The following is a 21,276-nucleotide window of genomic DNA, read 5'->3' as shown; positions in this document are numbered from 1 at the left end:
ACAGTGAAATGCCTTGTAATTCCCTCAGATTTGCAAAATTTATCAAATTTGTGATTCACAAATTCTAAATCATTGTCTATTCTCAGATACTTAACCTTTCTGCCTGTCTGGTTCTCAACCTGCTTTTTCCATTCAAGAAATTTTCCAAAAGCTTCGTCCTTCTGTTTCAGTGGATACATCCACACCTTTCTTGAAAAGTCATCAATGATCGACATAAAGTATCTCGAACCTCCCATAGAAGGTACCTTTGTAGGACCCCACAAATTTGAATGAATATAATCCAAAATTTCTTTAGTAGAATGCTTCCCTTTCCCAAACTTCACACTGGTAGACTTTCCTATTATGCAATGTTCATAAAATGGGAGTTCAATGTCTTTTAACTCCACCAAGCAAACCTTGTTCTGAAAGAGCTTGAAGACTTCTCTCACTCACATGAGCTAATCTGTTATGCCATAACATGGACTTATCTGTTTCTTTCCTAGATGCAATAGCAGCACTACCTGAAACTGCAGTACCCTCTAACACATAAAGACCATTCCTCAAGGTCCCCCTGACCAAAGAACCCTTGATAACCTTCAGAACTCCATTCTCAGATTTATAGGAATAACCTGCTCTATTTAATTCGCCCAGAGAAATTAGATTTCATTTGAGTTCTGGAACATACTTTACATTCAAAAGAATTCTGATCATACCATCATGTGTTGCAATTCGAACTGACCCAATTCCTTTTACATCAAAAGCACAATTATCACCAAGCATAGCTGATCCCCCATCATTTTCTTGAAAATCAATCAAGAAATCCCGATTAGGAGTCATGTGAAACGTGCAATCTGAATCCATGATCCAAGCATTCTGAATGTCCCTGCTGGACACCATCAAAACCTCTGCTGAATCATACCCATCAGTAATATTTGCTGCACTAGAATCCCTTGTATGCTTGCTACTTGATGCTTCCTTGCTCTTATTCAAAGGGCAATTCTTTCTAAAGTGTCCTTCTTTATGACATAGGAAACACTTTTTGCTTTTCCCCTTTGATTTCGACCTGGATCTCGACTCTTTTCCTTTTCCATTCTTTTTCTCATTTCTGCCTCTGGCCATGAGTAACTTTCTATCCTTGCATTCCTTTTTAATCTCGAGATTTCTTGTTCTCAAGACATCCAACACTATATCCATGGACAATGAATCCCGTCCATATTTAATAACTGCCTTAACTTCTCGATACGATTCTGGCAAAGAATTCAGAAGAATAACTGTTTGATTTTTATCCGACATCTTTTCACCAATATTATTGAGATCAACTATAATCTTCTGAAATTCATCTAGGTTCTCTTCTAAGCCTTTACTTGAGTCCATCTTATATCCAAAGAATTTCTCCTTTAGATATAATTTATATTGCAAGGACTTAGTCAAATAAAGACTTTCCAGTTTCTTCCACAACTCCGCTGTAGTAGTGGCCTCATATACTAGCCTAACCACTCCATCTGACAGATACAGAGTTATTGTCGAATAGGTCATCTCATCCATATCCCTTTTTTCAACTTCTGTAATTGTTGGTGGAAGGTTATCTTTATCTAAGATTTTGGCTACCTTTTATTGTACCAGAATAACCCTAATTTTTTCCTCCATAACCTGAAATCACCTTTCCCATCAAATTTAACAACTTCGAACTATGTAGATATCGAAGCCATCTGTCAAATTAATTCCAATAAAAAATATCCCTGAACACAGAATATGCTAGCATACATTACCACACACCCTCATTGGATCAACAGGAGCTTTGATACCACTTGTGAGAGTTTTTGAACCTAACTTAGATGGTCAAACAGAACACAAACAATCAGCAGAAATAAATCGAAAGCAGTAAAGAACACCAAGATATATAGTGGTTCGACCAGTTTGGTCTACATCCACTTTGAGAACCAGCTTGAATTAATTTATTAATGAGCAATAAAGGAATTTTACAATTTACAGATTCACCAATCTGTAATTTCAATATCTACTGATACCGAGAGATCCACACACAATGTCGCCTCTGATAACTGAGAACAACTCGCTGCAAAAACAGCCCAAAACAGTGTGTTATCGCCTCTGACCAGCGAACCACATGCAGACCTGCACGTCTTTCTCACCGTTGCCGCTCCACGCAAGAACCGGTGCGAAACCCACGCCCACGCGGTCGACCTCGCTCGCGGGACGGAAATCGATATCGCCGGACACCCACGCTGCCTGCTGATCTGCAAGCCCCACGCTCACGGCACCCGAACCGGCAAACCCAAGTTCCAGCCGGCTCTTCCATTTCGGGCGTGATGCTCCCTCTTAGTTCAGGCGGCTCGTGGACTTCGGCTTTCAGACGGCTCCCTCTTTTTCTCACTTCAGCCTCTACTACCCTTTCGTTTTAGACGGCTTGTTTTGTTCTTTTTTCAAAGAATCACGCAAATGTTGCCCTAAGTGGAGAAGAAAAGGATAATTACAAGTTTGCCACTGTTCATTATTTACAAGAATGTCACTGGGTCTTTAATTTTTCCAAAAACCCAATAAAACCCACTTAAATACCTTGTTATTTTCTAAAAAGGAATGAAGAAGACATGCAACAAGACAAGGAAGGAAAAATTGGAAATTAGAAAAAATTAAAAAATTGACTGGTCAACACTTTCATATTTGCAATTATTTTAAAGAGGTATTATATTTTTAGATTTTTTCTCTTATTGCTCTATCTATTACAAATATCTTTTTTTAGCTTATAAAAAGTTATTTACATTTTTTTATATTTATATTTTTATATTTGCAATACATCGGTCATTACAAGAAGAACTACATTTTCATTAAATCATAGCCAAATGTCAAAGGCAAAACCTACTATTTTTTTAATTTTAATTTTCAAGAATTTTGAAAATATCTCTAAAAAGTGGTAACAAAAATAAAGAAAATATATATGAAATAATGTTTATAAAATTAATTTAAAACAATAAAAAAACTAAAACTTAAAGAGATCTATTTATACTCATTTGGATTTTTATTTTTGGTTCTTGAAAAGTAAGTTTATAAACACTACATTCATCTATGAGTTTCCTTATTTTATTATCTACTTTCTGACGTCTTATGCAAATTTCAGAAAAACTCAAAAAAGTAATTTTTATTTCTAATATTTGGCTAAAAATAAAAATGGTTACTTCTATTATGTCGACGAAGGTTTTTTTTTTTTTTTTTTTTTTTTTTTTTTTTTAAACTTTGTATTTTGCAACATATTGTTACGTTGTGTAGAAAATCTTGATTATCTAAACCATCTTTTTTTGAGAATATTTTTTCCTTATCTGTTGCAGATTCTCAGAAGATACTTTCTATTTTCGGTCTGTGAATGATTCTTTGCCCTTAAAGAATGGTTACTTGTTAAGAATATATATATTTATATATTTGGATTTATATATTTAGGGTTAACTCTTTGAAGATCTTACTCGTATGTTTTGAATTGTGTCAAAAAAACAAGTGTACTTTGTGCTATGAGGTTGTGGTTGTTGTCCTATACTACAATGTTCGCTCATGTTTCTACTCCAATAAAGAATAAATTTCAATATTGGCTTTATACTTAGAGGAAGGTAAGTTCTAGCTTTGAGAGAGATTCTACTCAGAAGGAGCCTAAGCTATATTATTTTGGTGTGCACTTCAAACAAGAAGATGAAAAGAGTAATAAAGCAATAGGAGAGGGAGTCTCGAGTTTAGAGAAACCTAAACTCTTCGCTTGGAGTTAGCTGTTTGAGAGTCTTTGTAGAAGTTATCTATTAGAGATAAATATTTCATTGTAAACACTTAACTCTTATTAGTAAAGTTTCTTTTAATCAGGTATACTGTCATCCAAACATAGATGTAGTTGCATCAAACCGAATAACCTAGCTTTGTGTGTTTATCTTTCTATTAATCTTAAAGTTTGGTTTACTATCTTTTCTATATTGTCAATATTATGTTTGACTTGTATAATCACATATTAAATTCACCAACATCTTATAAATGTTATCTTAAAGATTAAAATTATAGGAAGAAAAATTAGTGATTACATAAACATCATATATTCAAAAATAAAAAAGCCAAATGAGGCTAAAATTGAATAGATTAAGATTGAGAGACTTTTCTATATATTTAAGGCAAAACAATTTAAAATTGAATAGCCACCCTCCCATTATAAAAAATGAAGGGTACTTTGAGGACAGCTTTGTTCTTGTCCGTACAAAATGTTTTTTTTTTTTTTTTGGTTGAATTTTTAAAAATTTTTAATTTAAAATTATGTGTGGTTTCCGTACTTATCCAATACTTATGGGCGAAGGTTTTAAGTCTCTCTCTTCCCCCACTTTAATCAATCAATTTTATGATTTAATTAGGGCACTCTCTCCCATTATTTATAATTTAATAGAATAAATATATGTCGGTAATATATTTTTTAGTATTTTATTTGATGACGTGTTTCTAATTTTTAAATATATTCAATTTCAATTCTAATAGAACTTTGTGATATAATTTCAATGCGTCTTTGCTCATTTATATGATGAGAGAAGATGTGTCTAATGTAGCCAATGCTTGAAGTTAAAAGTAACATATTTCTAAAGAGAATTATATTAATGAAAAATAAATAACCATGACTAGTTAGAATAGCTTTTTTATGCAAAGTGGAAACAAAATTCAAAGACTACACTAAAATAAATACAAATATCTAAAAACAAATTAAGATGGCTAAACCAAATTAGTAATTTGATACTTATGTTTAGTTGTAATTTCGTCCCAAAAGTATTCAACTTAATTTCTATAATTTAAATTCAGTATCCATTATCTTAAAATTAGTTTTGTTCGGGTGAATTTGGACCTCATAAGATAGGTCAAAAATCAGAAAAATATAAAGAAAGATAAATAATAGATAAATTGAATTTATCTAATCATAACTTATTAAGATTGGAAATATCCTTCTCATCCTCATCATAAGAGGAAAATATAAGTTATTTCTCATTCTCCCTATAAATAGATCATTATAACTCAATATGAAAGAAATGAGATTGGAACTTGATCTTGATATGGGATCTAAGAACTTCTGACTTCTTCTTCATTCTTTAATTATCTTACTGATTTAGGTATTAGAGAGTTCTTTTTCTTTGTTTTTGCAGATCTTCTTTTCTTCAAAATTATAAATTTACTGTTGTTATCATATGGAGGTTAGATACATGCGTCAATAAGTTTCAATTTCACTTGTAAGTCATCATTCAACTTATTTTTACCTACTTAAAAACTCACTTTCCCTTTTTTCTTTTTCTTTTTCTTTTTTTCTTTTTTTAAAAAAAGACTAAGCACTAAACCCTAATAAAAGTCAGATAAATAAATAATAATAAAAAAAACATCATGTTATACCAACGTAAATTTTCAAAAGTTCGTGTCTCTACGTATTTAATATAGTTAAGGCAACGACTTGTGAAATTTGATGAAGTTATAAGAATTCAAATTGAATATTCTGAGGTCGTAGATAATATATTAAAACTATGTTGTAACTTTAGAATAGCTTAACTAATTATTTCTCATACTTCGTGATCTAAAAAATAAAATAAAATAAAACTAAATTCAGACCGTTCATGTGAAGTTCATAATAAGTGGAAAATTTTGCGAAAAAATATGGAGGATTTTCGAAAATAAAAAAATCAAATTTTTTTTATAGAAATAATAAAATTTAATTATAGTTGTGTATCACAAATAGACGTTGATAGAAGTTTATCAACATCTATCAGTGATAGAAACTGATACAAGTCTATTACTGATAGACCGATAGATGTTGTAGAAATCTATCAGTGTCTATCAATGATAGAAACTGATAGAAGTCTATTATTAATAGAGATTGATAGAAGTCTATTAGTGTCTATCATTGATGAAGTCCATCATTGAAACTATCAGTGATAGAAATTGATACAAGTCTATTATTGATAGAAATTGATAGTCAGTATTTATCAGTGTTTTTTTTTTGTTATTTCTATAAAAAGTTTGACATTTTTTCTATATGTGAAAATTTCTTAAAAATTAAATTATTAGGAGAAAAAGATTAATTAATTTAAAAGAGAGAGAGAGTGACAAAAGATACAAAGCCTTCTCATCTTCATTCGTACACAAATTAATATTCAATTGCTGATGGAGAAAAAAAGTCGACAAATGGCAAAAAAAAATGTCAGCTCTCCATTTTGAGAATCATCTTAAAATGATTTAACCTTAAAAAAAAGAAAATTAGTCAATAACTTTGCAATAGTTGATACTTAAAAAAGTTTTTGTTTAATTTATAAGTATAATGATACTTTAATCTTATGGCTCTAGTTATTTTGATTACGGTGGTTGACTTTAAAATTATGTTTATGTTCCCTATTTGTATTTAACATTGACTAACAAGATAGCGAAAAAATGTTTTTGTTATTAGCAAGATCTAAATAGTAGATAGATAATTGACTTCTATTCAATAATATATATATATATATAATAGATTCATTTTTATATCTTGCAAATTTTTCGAATAAAAACATTTTACAGAGTGTTTTGACTAACAAGATAGCGAAAAGACAAAGGCTGAAATGGCCTTGATTCATATAGCTAAAGTATTGTAGGAGTTTGATCAAATAATAGATATGAAGGAGGAATAGGGTATCAAAATCTTTTCAATCACCAAATAAATTTATAATCTATGAACCAAACCAAAATAGTAGTATTAGTTAGATAGGTCGATCAAACGGGGAGCACTATGTGTTTTCTCTAATCAAGATTTAAAGTTCTTAAGGTAACTAGGGGGTTTATTTGTTTATCTTTTGCAAACGAACGTAAGAAGCATGAAATATAAATACCATGAAAAGTAAATACAAGAACTGAAACAGAATTATCAAATGAGAAAAGCCTAGCTTAGGTATTTGGATCCACTCATTTGTTTAGTTGTTCATTAGACACTAAAAGTAATTATCCAAATCATATAAGTGCTTAACCAACTTACTTGATAGTGTCTTGACAAACGTTCCAAGACATTGACTAAGAGACTTAATTAAACTAAGTGTGCAGTGAATTGGGTATGAATGCACTCTATAAACATCTCATACTATTATTTACTAGGTAGTGCCTAAGTATTCTAACCGATTTTATTCTTGAACACAACCAATTGTGCAATGTTGTAAATGGATATTATAAATAACCAATCAATTTACACATAAGCATGCTTTGATTCATGCTGCAAAGGATTAACACACACAACAAAATATCACAGATTATGAGTCAATTACTAGCAACGCAATGAAAATATGTAAGGGTGATCAATCCAACATAATCCAAGGTATAAAATCAAATGCATTCAAGAATTACAAGCATTCATAAGATCAAAATCATAATTACAAGTCCTCAGAACTTAATACAAATGGGTTTCTTCCTTAACTTAAGCTAGAGAATACTTACATTAGCCACTAAACATTGAAACCAAGCTTCACATGGCAAAGATTTGTCGCCACGGTATGAAAATAGGCTAAATACATAAAAGAATAAAGAAAATGGTGAAATCAGGTTAAAGCTCGATGGACATCTTAACCTAAAACAACAAAGATGTATTTATAGAGAAGCTGAGAGCGTTACGACGTTAGAAACAACATGACGATGTTGTTACAAAATTCCCCTGCATAGAAGTGATGTGGCACACATCAAACCCTCCAAAATACTGGCGTCGTGGGCCACAGGATAGCATTGCAACGCTGTTGATTTCTTTAATTACGATAAATGCCGAGGCTAGGCTATAGGGGTAGAATCATCATTTTCACCTTTCTTTGACTTAGTCCTTTCGTTAGGGCTCCAAATGTTTCATTTTAGCTTTATTTTCATCTTAATGCTCAAATCTACCTCTTCAGTGCTTGAAACCTACAAAATCACCAAATAAGGACATTAAACCTAAAAACAAACCTGAGTTAAACTGAGTAAGATAGCACACTGCCCGTGAGATCAATTATTCTAAAACCCATAATTTAAGATTGAAAATGAGAATGATAGATAATTAAAGTTAAAAAACAAAAGTTTTTATATTATTAGTTGATGTTAAAATTCGGACAACAGAAATGCACCTGACCTTCACATGGCACCAACAGTGAGTCTGATTAAAAGGGGAAAGAACGTAGCTTGCAAAAGAGAAATCCTACATATCAAGGTGGTGTTTTCTACACACATTTTGATGCTTAAGTCAAAGATTGAATGAATGTGGAAGCTATGAAGTTTGAGGATAGGATTCAAGTTACTCCATATGGAGCTGTAATGATGTATTTATAGAGGAGGTTGACTTAAGAAATATCTTTTCGATGCAAACCAAGTGATAACCAATAAAATGAGTGGTTTTAAGGTTGTCTGAAAATAATAAAGATAATCATCAATAGGAAACAACTATCTTCAGCTCATGAATAAACTATCTTTAGCTACGCGGCTGCATTGCAATCGCATCAACTTATTTTTTATGAACCACGAACAACTTCTATTTAGTCTTGTTTTCAAGTATTCTTAAAAGCTTACATAACTAGTCCTCTATTTCTATAATTAATTAGATCTTAGATAGTTTCATGCAATCTCTTGGTCCTACGGTGTGCCTTATGTCTATGGTCATGTGACATCCTATGTCTAAGCTTTTAGTCTCGTATTATCCTGTGAGATCCATTTATAGCTTAACCTTCTCAGCATTAAGACTCAACTAGCATGCTAAATTAAGAGATCAATTCAAATTAACAAAGATACCTTAGAACGACTGTGGCGCCAGATAACTATAATTCTCTTTGTTTTCAGGCCCAAACTACTCCGCATAAATGGTCAACTACACTTCAAGACTCAGGGAAGACTATATTCTTTAAGCTTCAAAACTCTTCAATCGTTTACTTGTATGTGAGCTCAATCGTGTCGACGAAGCTCTGAGGAATTGGACGATAGTTCAATTGTGTAGACAATTCTAAGAAGCACTAGAGATAGTGTAGGCGATAGTTGAGTGGAACTAAACGATCGTATAGATGATAGCTAATGAACTAGACGATGCAAAGTGGAACTGGATGATCGTGTAAATGATGCAAGAGGAACTAAACGATCGTGTACATGATACTTAAGAAAAATCTAGACGATCGTAGAGAAAGAAAGAACACAAGTATTTAGTGGTTCAGCCAAAGGCCTACGTCCACTTTGCAAAAAGGGGGGGTCTCTTTTATTACTTCTTCTTTGAACTTCTTTACAAAATGAATACCTCACTCTCTCTTTTTTATTACTCTCTCATTATTTTCCTTTTATACAGGCTCACATTTTCAACGAAAGAAGCTCTGGTGGTTACAACAAACAAAACAGAGAGAGGTGACAAAGATAAACTGACTACAACTTCATTTTTGTCTCAGTTCTTTCTGTTACAACCTCCACCTTTGTAAACATCCAAAAAACCTTTCCCTTTTTGCTTGTAGAGCTGATCTTGAGCTAACCTTTTTCAGGAAACTCGAACCCAAGGAGGTCCACGCAACGACCAAGCTTGCTTTGAGGAACTTTCTTGGTCAACATACCAGCTACATTATCTAAGGTATGTATTTTCACTACCTCAACTTCCCCTTTCTCAATCTCTTGTTTGATAAAGTGGTACTTGATGTCAATATGTTTAGTTCTGCTGTGAAACTGTTGGTTTTTAGACAAATAGATTATGCTCTGATTGTCATAATATATTCTCACTTTTGTTTGTGTAATGTCGAAATAGTTTAGTAATCCCTTCAGCCACAAACCTTCTTTGACAGCCTCAAACAGAGCTATAAACTCAGCTTTTGTTGTGGATAGGGCCACAACAAATTGCAGACTTGCTTTCAACTTATTAGATTATTTCCCTATAGAAAAACATATCCAGATAGTGAGCATTTCCTATCCAGATCCTCCGCATAATCAACATCCACATAACTATACATTTCATCATTAGATGGGCCATTCTGTCTGTATAAGATTCGAGTTTCCTTTGATGAACAAATATATCTTAGTATCCATTTAATTGCTTCCTAATGTCGTTTACCAGGATTGGCCATGTATATACTGACCAAACTTGTAGCATAGGACAGATCTGGTCTTGATGAAGTCATTAGATACATCAAAGATCCCACTGCCTGAAAATAGGGAATAACCTTCATATGGTTAATATGGTCCTCATCTGTACTCTTTGGACTGTTTGTAGCTGAGAGTTTAAAATGAGGTACAAGGGGAGTGCCAACAAGCTTAGCACCATCCATTTTGAACCTCTAAAGTACTTTCTCACAGTAATCAGCTTGACTCACATACAGTCTATCTTGCTTTCTTTCTCTGCTGATTTCAATGCCAAGAATCTTTCTAGATTCCCCTAGGTATTTCATGTCAAACTCTTTCTTTAGAAGCATCTTGACTTGCCCCAACTTTTCTTTGGATCTTTCAGCCAACAATGTATCATCTACATATAGAAGAAGATACACCGGTTCTTTGAAGCTTATAGTGTTAGTATACACATACTAGTCCTAGGAGCTTTTCTTGAATCCCAATTTAGAGATCATCTCATCAAATCTGTCATACCAACACCTTGGTGACTACTTGAGCCCATAGATTTATTTGTTTAGTAGACACACCAAGTCTTTTTCTCCTTTCTCCACATACCTTTGAGGTTGTTTCATATAGATAGTTTCATTCAATAACCCATGTAAGAATGTTGTCTTCACATCCAATTGGTATAACTCCAAGTCCTTTTGAACAACTAGAGAGAGGAGTAGCCTAATGGATGTGTGTTTTACAACAGGAGAAAAAACCTCAGTATAATCAATCCCTTCTTTTTGTGTGAACTTCTTTGCAACAAGTCTTGCCTTGAATCTAGACTTTTGGACCCCTGAAATTTCTTCTTTGAACTTGTATATGTTGGGATTGGTGTCCTAATTCTCCTGGAGTCTCGTTGTTTTGTAAAGATACACATTGTTTGATGAATAAAATAAGTATTATTTCATTATGGCATTTACTCATATCCAATAAACAAAACTCCTTAGTTATCTTATGTGAACTTAAACATGTATATGTGATATACAAGTGGATCATGCCTTAAGTGATAACCTAAATAGGTCTGTACTATAAGGATTAAGGTGGGATACTTGATCCTGGTAATATTACGGATATGGCCCGCTTTGTAGAGGTTTGCAAGTATTGTAAACTACTACAGGTAGTAGATCCTGACCATTCATGTGGAGACGTACGAACGGGGGTGTCCTATACAAAGAGTTTGTATAAGACATGGACTATGAGATTATTAGACTCTGTATATAATGTCGTTGATACTAGAGACTTACATCTCACCTAAACGACCATAAGTGACATGACCTCAATCCTGAGTGTTTTGGGAACTCCTACCTTTGACGGCGGTCCTTTGATAGTATGGGTGAGAGTGGCCAGATTGCCAACTCAACATGCCTACCTTTTTGGGGACTGTCTGATCTGGGAGCTGGGAACTCAATCCACAAGATGGAATTCACTCATTTCCCGAAGCAGGGATAAGTAGAGAGATTGCTCCCTTAAGGGCTGATTTCGGGGCTTGAACATAGTGACCACAGCTTTTTTTTGAAAGAGAGAACTTAGTCATAGTAGGACTATGATTTATGTTCATTAGAGGGATCAGTGGTACTTAAGGAGTTAGATGTAACTACAGGGGCATAAAGGTTATTGGCCCAGTTGTACTTATGGAGCGATCTGTGAAGGGTTGTCGCACTTCTAATTGGTTAAAATGGACACATAATATATCTGTGGTAAGGATAGTTCAGTTGTCAGTATTTAGTGGAGTGCTTGGCAGTTAACGGATGGTGGATCCTGTGACTAATGAGTTTAGTCAATTATTCACGTACCATTGGAGCTTCGAGCTACAGGTCCATAAGGTCCCCTTGGTAGCTCAATGGATTCAGTTGAGGATCAGTTCTTAGTGTTGATTTGAAATGTTCAAATTGATAAGAGGTATTTTTTATTATATATGATATGATCGGTATGGTGTATGAGATACATCTAGTGGAAGATTAATGTAAATGAGATTTACATTAAGTACCATGGAATAGAAAAAGAACTATGGTTTATATGTTTCATGAGATGAAATATTAAAACTATAGGTTATAAATATAGTATTATAAGTTGGTTATCATTTATATTTATACTAATATTAATTATTGGATAATTAAATATCTTTCTCTAACAACCAATTGAATGGGAGGTTATTGGTGGTTCATGGTAACCGTGAGATAAAAGGAAAATTGTTTTCCTAATTTTAGTAAGTTTTTGTCTAAATTGTTTTGAGATTTTCTCTCACGGAATGGAAGTTGTCAAGTAAATAAGATTTATTAAGCGATAGCTTGAGCGAGCTAGACGATCGCGTAATGTTCTGCAAGCGACAGACACGGAACTAACCGATAAGCTAAACGATCGCTTAGCTTTTGCTAGAAGATTGCTTAGCTGTTGCTAAATGATTGGGCATTGACCTATACAATAGGTTTCAACCATCTCCCACTTGCCCAATCATGTAAACGATTGTTGTTTCCTCCTTCTTCTGCCTCAAACCAAGTCCACATAGAGCATACCCTCTGGATTCTCACACCGAGAATACCAAGATACCCTTCTTGGTGGTGTCATACTCAACTCGATGCCGTCGAGGTTCTGTGGAGGCCGTTTGTGCTGTTGGGGTGTTCGTGACTGAGGCGATTGTTGAGGACGAGTGTACAGTGTTCATGCTGTGTAGCGGTTGTGTTTTTCGAGCATTCGAGGTTGTTGTGTTCGAGCGTTCGTGAGCGAGGAGCATGGAGACGAGTCTGTAGGATTGTATCAATAGTAGTGGAAGTATAAGGATCATCTAAGCACTCAATTTCACTAATTTTGGCAAAATATAAAGCATGCTTTTGCAGAAACAAGTGAGTTTCAATACATACCTCTTGTAGAACTTCTTCAAAGCTCTTTCACCAGCTGCTATCTTCTCCAAATCTTATTGTAGACCACCTCAAGATCTTCTCCACTATTCTCTTGGTGATTTAAATTGAGTTGTGGAACTCAAAACAAGCTTGAATCAATGGTAGAAGGAGAAAAGCTCACTGCAGAAAAACAGCTGAAGAACTCTTTCTTCAAACCAATTTTTCTCTCAAAATCTCTATAGATTGCATGCCCGATTTTCACTCTAATCTTTTCATTATATTGCAGATCAACATGCAAAGAAAAGAGTTCCATGAGTTGTAACTCATGCTTGGAGAAGACAAAGTCAAGAAGATGCAATATGTGTGAGCTACTTCAAAAGATAGATAATGGAAAAACTTCTTTTTCCATTTTGTGTGTTTTGTTTTCCAATTTTCCAATTTTATCTAAAAATCAATTTTTTTTTTATAAAATCTATTTTGATTTTAAAAATAAAAATTTAATTAATTTCATAAATTAATTATTAAATAAAACTTAATTAATTTAATATCAAATATTAAATTAATTTTAACATATATCCATCTTTATATATTTAAATCATATTTAAATATATAAATTCTCCTATTCCTTTTAATTCTAAAACTAAACATATAATTATATCTCATATAATTACTAATTCCCTTAATTCTAATTTGAACGTTTCAAATTAACTTATCATGCTATTCTAGAGCTAGTCCATTACGAGCTAGTGGGGGGATCTCGTGGAGCTACAGATCATGGGCTCCAACAATCCGAGATTAATTGGCTCAACTCATTAGACCAAATTAATTCCCATTCGTTAACTAATGGGTCACTCCACTAAAACCCATGGTTGCACCCCCCTCACTGTAGATATATTATATCCACATGATTCAACCATAATCAACAAGTCGACCCTTCACAGGTTTTTCATAATAATGGTTGGGTCAAATATCTGTTTTACCCCCGAGATTACGTCTTATTCCTCAAGTCCCCACTGATCCTCTAATAAACAACTGGTTTATGATCTAATCACCAAACCAAACTCTCTCAGCCCAGTGAGAGGGTTGGGCCCCTTGTTCAAGACTTGGATTTAATACTTGAGAGAACAACCTTTCTCCTATCCCTAAATTAGGTAGGCGTGAACTCCACCTTGCACCCTATGTCCCCACCTATCTATTCGGTCTTATCCCTGAAATAGGAGTCTTATTGAGCCAGCGCTCTTGAGCCAACCCTCAATTATGCAAATCTAAGGGCAATCCCAAATAAACAGGAGTTCATAGTTAACTCAGGATTAAGATCGAGTTACCTAGGTCATCTAGATAAAATAGGCAGTCTTAAACAGTAAACATCGTTATAAAGTAAGAGTGACTTATGTCCTTGTCCTGATCTTATGCAAACTCATTGCATAGGACGCCCCCACTCCTCATGTCATAACATGTACGAATTAGGATCACATCGTATGTAGCACTTTACAACTCTTTGTAATAACTACAGAGTAGGCCACATCCAATGGTGTTACCAGAATAAGGTACCCAACCTCATTCATGTATCATAGATCATTTTGATTATTTACTCAAACCTGATCCACTCTTATGTCTCCACATAAAGTTCAACTACTCATACAAAAGCCATGGGTTTTAGTCTATTGGATTTAGACTTTCATACAATTTCTGATATCAATAACAAGTATATTGATAATAAAAAATGTTTATTATTTTACAAACTACGAGGTTTTAGGACATAAAACCCAACAATACTCCTACTTGGACTAAAACTCTAGTGGATCAATGTATACAAATATATACAATGTTGAGTTTACATGGAGAGAATAAAATGTAAAAATACAATAAAGAAGGGCATCACAATACCCATCAATTCTCCCACTTTCCCTAGTGATACAAAACTCGTAAATCTAGTCTTACTAGGTGACCCTCGAACACTTTAGCCGAGAGGACCTTCATAAATGGATCGGCTATGTTTCTTTTGCTGATTCGCTTGCAGCTACATATTCAGCTTCCATTATGGAGTCCGCAATACAACTCTGCTCGATGCTCCTCCGTTAAGAGTGAATACTGACCCCGAAGTTTTTTTCCTCGAATCAATATTGGTCTGAAAATCAGAATCAGTGTATCTAGTAAGGATCAGATCTTTAGGACCATACACGAGCATATAATCTCTCATTTTTCGAAGATACTTGAGAATGTTTTTAACAGCAGTCCAATGGTCATGACCAGGATTGAACTGAAATCTGCTGATAATTCCTACAGCATAGCATATATCAGGACGAGTATACAACATTACATACATCAAACTCCCAACTGTAGATGCATATGGAATTCAATTCATCTCCTAAACTTCTTGAGGTGTCTTAGGACTCTATTCCTTAAACAGGTGAATTCCATGCCTGAAAGGTAAAGATCCTTTCTTGGAATTTTATATTTTATATCTAGACAACATCTTGTCTATATAAGATGCTTGAGATAATGCCAATGTTTTGTTCTTACGATTCCGAACTATTTGGATTCCAAGAACATACTGTGCTTCTCCCAAATCTTTCATTTGGAATTGTGAAGCCAACCATCTCTTAATGTCAGCTAGATATTCTACCTTATTCTCAAAGAGTAGAATATCATTAACCTACAACACCAGAAAAGCGACAGTTTTTTTGACGATCTTCTTGTATACACAGAGTTCGTCAACATTTTGTTCAAAGCCATAAGATTTGATCGCAACGTCAAATCTCATATTCTAGGATCTAGAAGCTTGTTTTAATCCATAAATGGATCGATTAAGCTTGCAAATCTTTTGCTCTTGACCCTGCTGTATAAACCCTTCTAGTTGAGACATATAGATACTCTATTCAAGATAGCTATTCAGAAAAGTTGTCTTGACATCCATTTTCCATATTTCATAATCATAAAATGTTACTATGGATAAGAGTATTCTAATAGATTTTATCATGGCAACTAGAGAGAAGGTTTCTTCAAAATCTAACACATCTCTTTGGGTAAACCCTTTTGCCAGAAGTCTAGCTTTGTAGGTCTATACCTTACTAGCTTGGTCTCGTTTTCTCTTATAGATCCACTTGCCACTGATGGGTTCTAACCCTTCTGGTTAATCTACAAGATCCCAGACTGAATTGAAATACATAGATTCCATTTCAAGGTCCATGGCTTTAATCCATTGGTTTTTGTCCACATCATTCATTACTTGATTAAAAGACAATGGATCCTCTAAACCATCATTTGGTATAATGACTTGAGTTTCAGTCAAACCCATGTATCGGTCAGGCTGTTGCATAACCCTCCCACTACGATGAGGCATTCTCAACTCTTGAGAAGGATGTGAAGTATCAGTTTCATCAACAACTCTTGTTGACGGACCTACTCTATCAACAACACTTGTTGAAGGACCTGCTCGATCAACAACTCTTGTTGATACATTTGTCGTTTCTCTAGACATTTCTTCTATTACTAGCTTATTGCGAGGTTGATGGTTCTTTATATAATCTTCCTCCAGGAAGGTTGCATTCGTCGATACAAACATTTTATCTTCTTAAGGATCATAAAAGATACCACCTTTAGTTTCTTTTGGGTAGCCTAAAAATAGGCACATTTTTTAACGGTGTTCCAGCTTTTTAGGATTCTGCACCAACACATGTGTTGGACAACCCCAAATCTTGAAGTAACATAAATTTCCTTTACGTCCCATCCAGAGCTCGTAAGACGTTTCAGAAACACTTTTCAAGGGAACTATGTTCAAAATATACACCGCAATCTCAACTACTTGTCCCTAAAAAGAATTTGGTAACTGAACGTAACTCATCATGGAACGAACCATGTCCAACAAGGTTCTGTTTCTCTTCTCTGCCACACTGTTCTATTGGGGTGTGCCAGAGGCTGTGAGTTGAGATTGAATTCCATGTTCTATCAAATAGTTCTGGAATTCTGTGTCCATATATTCACCACCTCGATCTGATTGAAGTGTTTTAATCTTTTTACCTAATTGATTTTCAACCTCAGCCTTATACTCTTTGAACTTTTCAAAAGTTTCAGACTTTTGGCGCATTAGGTAAATATGCCCATACCTAGAATAATCATCTATAAAAATGATGAAATATTCATACCCTCCTCTTGCTCTAAAATTTAGAGGCTCACAAAGGTCTCAGTGAATCAGCTCTAGGGGTTCTTTGGCTCTCGGACCTTTTCCAGAAAAAGATCTTTTTGTCATTTTACCCTCAAGACAAGACTCACATGGTGGTAATGAACTATCTTCCAACTTATTTAGATGACCGTTCTTAACCAATCTCTCAATCCTGATGAGATTTATGTGACCCAGTCTCAAGTGCCAAAGATAGGAATTTGGAGAAGTCTTCCTCTTCTTATGAGTCCCAACAGTTTTAAACATCTCTATGTTCAACACAACTTTGACCTCGGTTGGTTTTAACATGTACAAGTTTTTTTCTAATTTTGCAGAGCAAATCTGTTTATTTCCCATTTTGATGAACACTTCACCATTTTCGAAATAAACTTTATAATTTTGTTCTAGCAAACAAGAGACAAATATTAGATTCCTTTTCATAGAAGGAATATAATATACATTTTTCAAATAAATGTACTTATCTCCTATAAATAACTTCATATCTCCCACTGCTTTGGCCAAAACAATCTCCCTGATCCGTACCTTAAAGATTGTTTCACCTTTTGTCAACTGTCTTCAGGAACTTATTTCCTGTGAGATAGTACATACATGATTAGCGGCACCTGAATGAATTATCCAAATTTTTATCGTTTTCCACTAAACATGCTTCGATAATGAGTAAATCATATTTATCTTGTTGTTCGAATTCAACATTCTCATCTACATAATTCATAATTTTAGATGAGTTGGGAGATAGAGGACAATCCTCTGTTAAAACTCTGTTGGTATAATCAACCGCTAGTAATTTGTTTGTTGATTTGATTTTACTGTTAATAATATTGAAAGTGAGTAGAATTTGACATGCTGATAAAATCAAAACAAATTCTAATTAGAAAATTGTAACTAAATCCAAAATCAAAATTTAGGGTAAAAGTAATAATGTACCCATAATCATTATTTATTTGCAACGATATTTTAGTGAGTCATAATATGTGCTACTGAGGGGCAGTCATATACTCCTTCGCTAAAACAAACAATTTTGACTAAACATTATCCCCGGAATAACTCTTTTTCCTATTGTCTCCGAAATAACTCTTACTCCTATAGTCGTTTAGTTATCGTTTTTGGTCAAGATCTTTACTAACAACTTAGTAATTCTTGTAAGTGTGACCCGCCATTTTCAAATCTTATAGAATGATATGAACTTTCCTCCAAAATAGAGGACAATATCCAAGACGGAACTATAAAACCCTATTCATTTTACTGAAGCCTGGGTTGTTCCGAATCCTATGTTACAACCCTCCCTGGGGATAGCCGTTGCCAAATGATTAGCAAAGGGCCACTTAAAGCGAACCAGCAGGCGCAACATAGGAATCTCACGGTTCAGACTAATGAAGGAGACCGTAGGATATATTGACACACATCCTTCAACCACTTACTATGAACTACTTCCTCCGTTTACCTTGATATTGACTCATACAAAACACTTTCCGTAGGGAGGTCACTTCTAGGGTGACACGAAGCGACATATGAATCTCACGGTGTAAACTATACATGACAGTTGAAATCTATTTATCGTATAATAGACTTATATTTGAATAACTTCCTCTTATTCACCGAAATCTGGATTTAAGCTAAAAAAATACTCTCCGTAGGGAGGTCATTCCCAGGGTGACACGAAGTACCGCTTAAATCTGGATTGTGAACTCTTAGAGACGTGAGAGCTAAAAATAACGTATCGTATATGTTATTAATCTCCCACTGAATTTTTCTAATAACTCTATCATATAGAGGTTATTAAACTGCCACTAAAGTGTTCTATTTTGGGTAGATTTATACTTAGGTTCTTTTCGGCTAATAAAACAACCCTAAGTCTATGTGGTTTATCTAAGTATAACTCTTATAATTGGATTTTAACCTATGATGTCTAGGTGATAAACCATTTTATTACCTCACATCACTCACGTATGCTCATAAAACCGGTTACCAACACTCAATAATTCAGCCATAATCCCCAGGTAAGAGGTGTTTCGTAAACCGTCAACTTAAGAACCCCCAGACTTAGATAGGATTATATACCGGTTGAGTTTGTAACCTAGGTTTTATAAGTTTTAACAATTAAAACAGGTGGTAACGTGAGCATGCAACTGCTGTTTATAGATTTTAAATGTCTAACCCAATTTTATAACAACTTATAAAACTTTAGCCATGCTATTCATCCATAACATACATGAGGCATTCAACATTTAATATAACATTTATATTAAATACTAGAAACCCTAACATGCATACTATATATTATAACAATTATAACATACTTTCAATGCATGTAACATGCTTCCTATGGTGGGATTTTAAATCTAAATGGCATACTATATGCACATATAAGATTTGTTTAATTATAACATATATCAAATGCATAAATAATTAAACACAGACTGATATGATTTTTAGTTTTGGCAAAAAACAAGCAAACAAAACCTAATTATTACAAAACATATTTCGAACCACTTCGAACTGCTCGAACCGCTCCAAAACGAGCTCAAGTAGCTTGAACTGGACCCGAACCGTCTGAATCGAACCAAGTCTGAATCGGACCATCCAAGAACCATTTGAAGATGAACCGGACCAGACCACAAGAGAACCGGTCGAACCGGCAGCCCTTACATATGTTTAACATCTCGCTAAGTCTCATTGTTTAGCAATGACGACCATCTTCTTGCCTTTTGTCTGATCACTTAGTAAATGCTTGATCGTTTAGCAAAGCTACACGATCGTGTAGTATTTTCCTTCTATCGCATAGTGAAATTGTCTAGTGCCGAAGGAAGTTACACGATCGCTTAGTGTCTCACACTATCGCGCAGGTCCATCATTTAACACGGACAATTTACTACATGATCGCTTAGCTTCACCATCTAACGCATGATGCCGATCATTTAGCGCGCGCAAAAGGAAAACGATCTTTTAATGCCATCGCATAACATTCTACGCATCGCCCAGCTGTCACACAAAGATATGCGATCACGTAGTGCTACCGTATAGCAACTCGATGCATCACTTAGCTGCCGCATAGAGGTAAACAATCGTGTAATGCTATCGCTTTGAAACTTAACGCATCGTTTAGCTCCCAATCAAAGATAAACGATCGTAGTAAGTGATCGCTCAAGGGTATCGTGTAGCTCTTCATCGCATCGCTTAGTTCTATCGTATAGAACCAAATGATCGATTAACACTATCGTCTAGTGCTTCAAGTCATCGTTTAGTATCCACCGTAGCTAAATGATCACTTATCTCCATCGTATAGAACATCATCGCATCGTTTAGCATCGTAGGTAAGCAATTTGTTTAGTTCCATTGCATAGAAACTGCAATGCATAGCTTAGCATTTCGTCTACACGATCGTTTAGCTCCACATCTAAACGATCGCTTAGCGCTATCGCGTAGCACTTCATCGCATCTCTTAGTATGCACGTAGCTAAATGATCGAATAGTACCATCGTATAGTAAATTCAACATATCGTTTAGTTCCCACACTAAAACTAAACGATCACTTAGTGTTATCGTATAGCAAATTAAACGTGTCGTTTAGCTCCCGCAGGTACACAATCATCTAGCGTAGGATACCTCAACGATCAAAGCCCACAGCTACACAATTGCTTAGCTTTTCTTCACATCGTTAATGCATGAAGCTAAACGATCGTTTAGCTACTGAAGCTCAACGACGATAAGAATAGAGGCTGATTTTTTGGAACTGCAACTCGGCCTCTTCGCTTGTTTCTTCGATTTACAGCTTAATTTCAACTCTAATGACTCTAAATAAATTATAGACTCTTGGGAACACATTAAAGCTCATCAAGCAAGAGCCAATTACAAATTTAAATGAGAAATTAAAGAGAATTAAACAACAAAAACACAGAAAACCATATCAGTGCACCAGTTTCATATTTCTCATATAAAACACCCACCAAACCAAAATTAAACCAAATTGAATGCTTATTTGATGTTCTGATATCAATTATAGGATTGTATCAATAGTAGCGGAAGCATAAGAATCATCTAAGCACTCAAATTCACTAATTTTGACAAAATATAAAGCATGCTTTTGCAGAAACAAATGGGTTTCAAGACATACCTCTTGTAGAACTTCTTCAAAGCTCCTTCACCAACTGATATCTTCTCCAAATCTTGTTGTAGACC

The sequence above is a fragment of the Benincasa hispida genome, chromosome 8 (assembly GCF_027475165.1).
Source record: "Benincasa hispida cultivar pf3 chromosome 8, pf3_genome.v1.1, whole genome shotgun sequence".
Lineage (NCBI taxonomy): Eukaryota > Viridiplantae > Streptophyta > Magnoliopsida > Cucurbitales > Cucurbitaceae > Benincasa > Benincasa hispida.
This window is presented reverse-complemented; position numbering follows the sequence as displayed.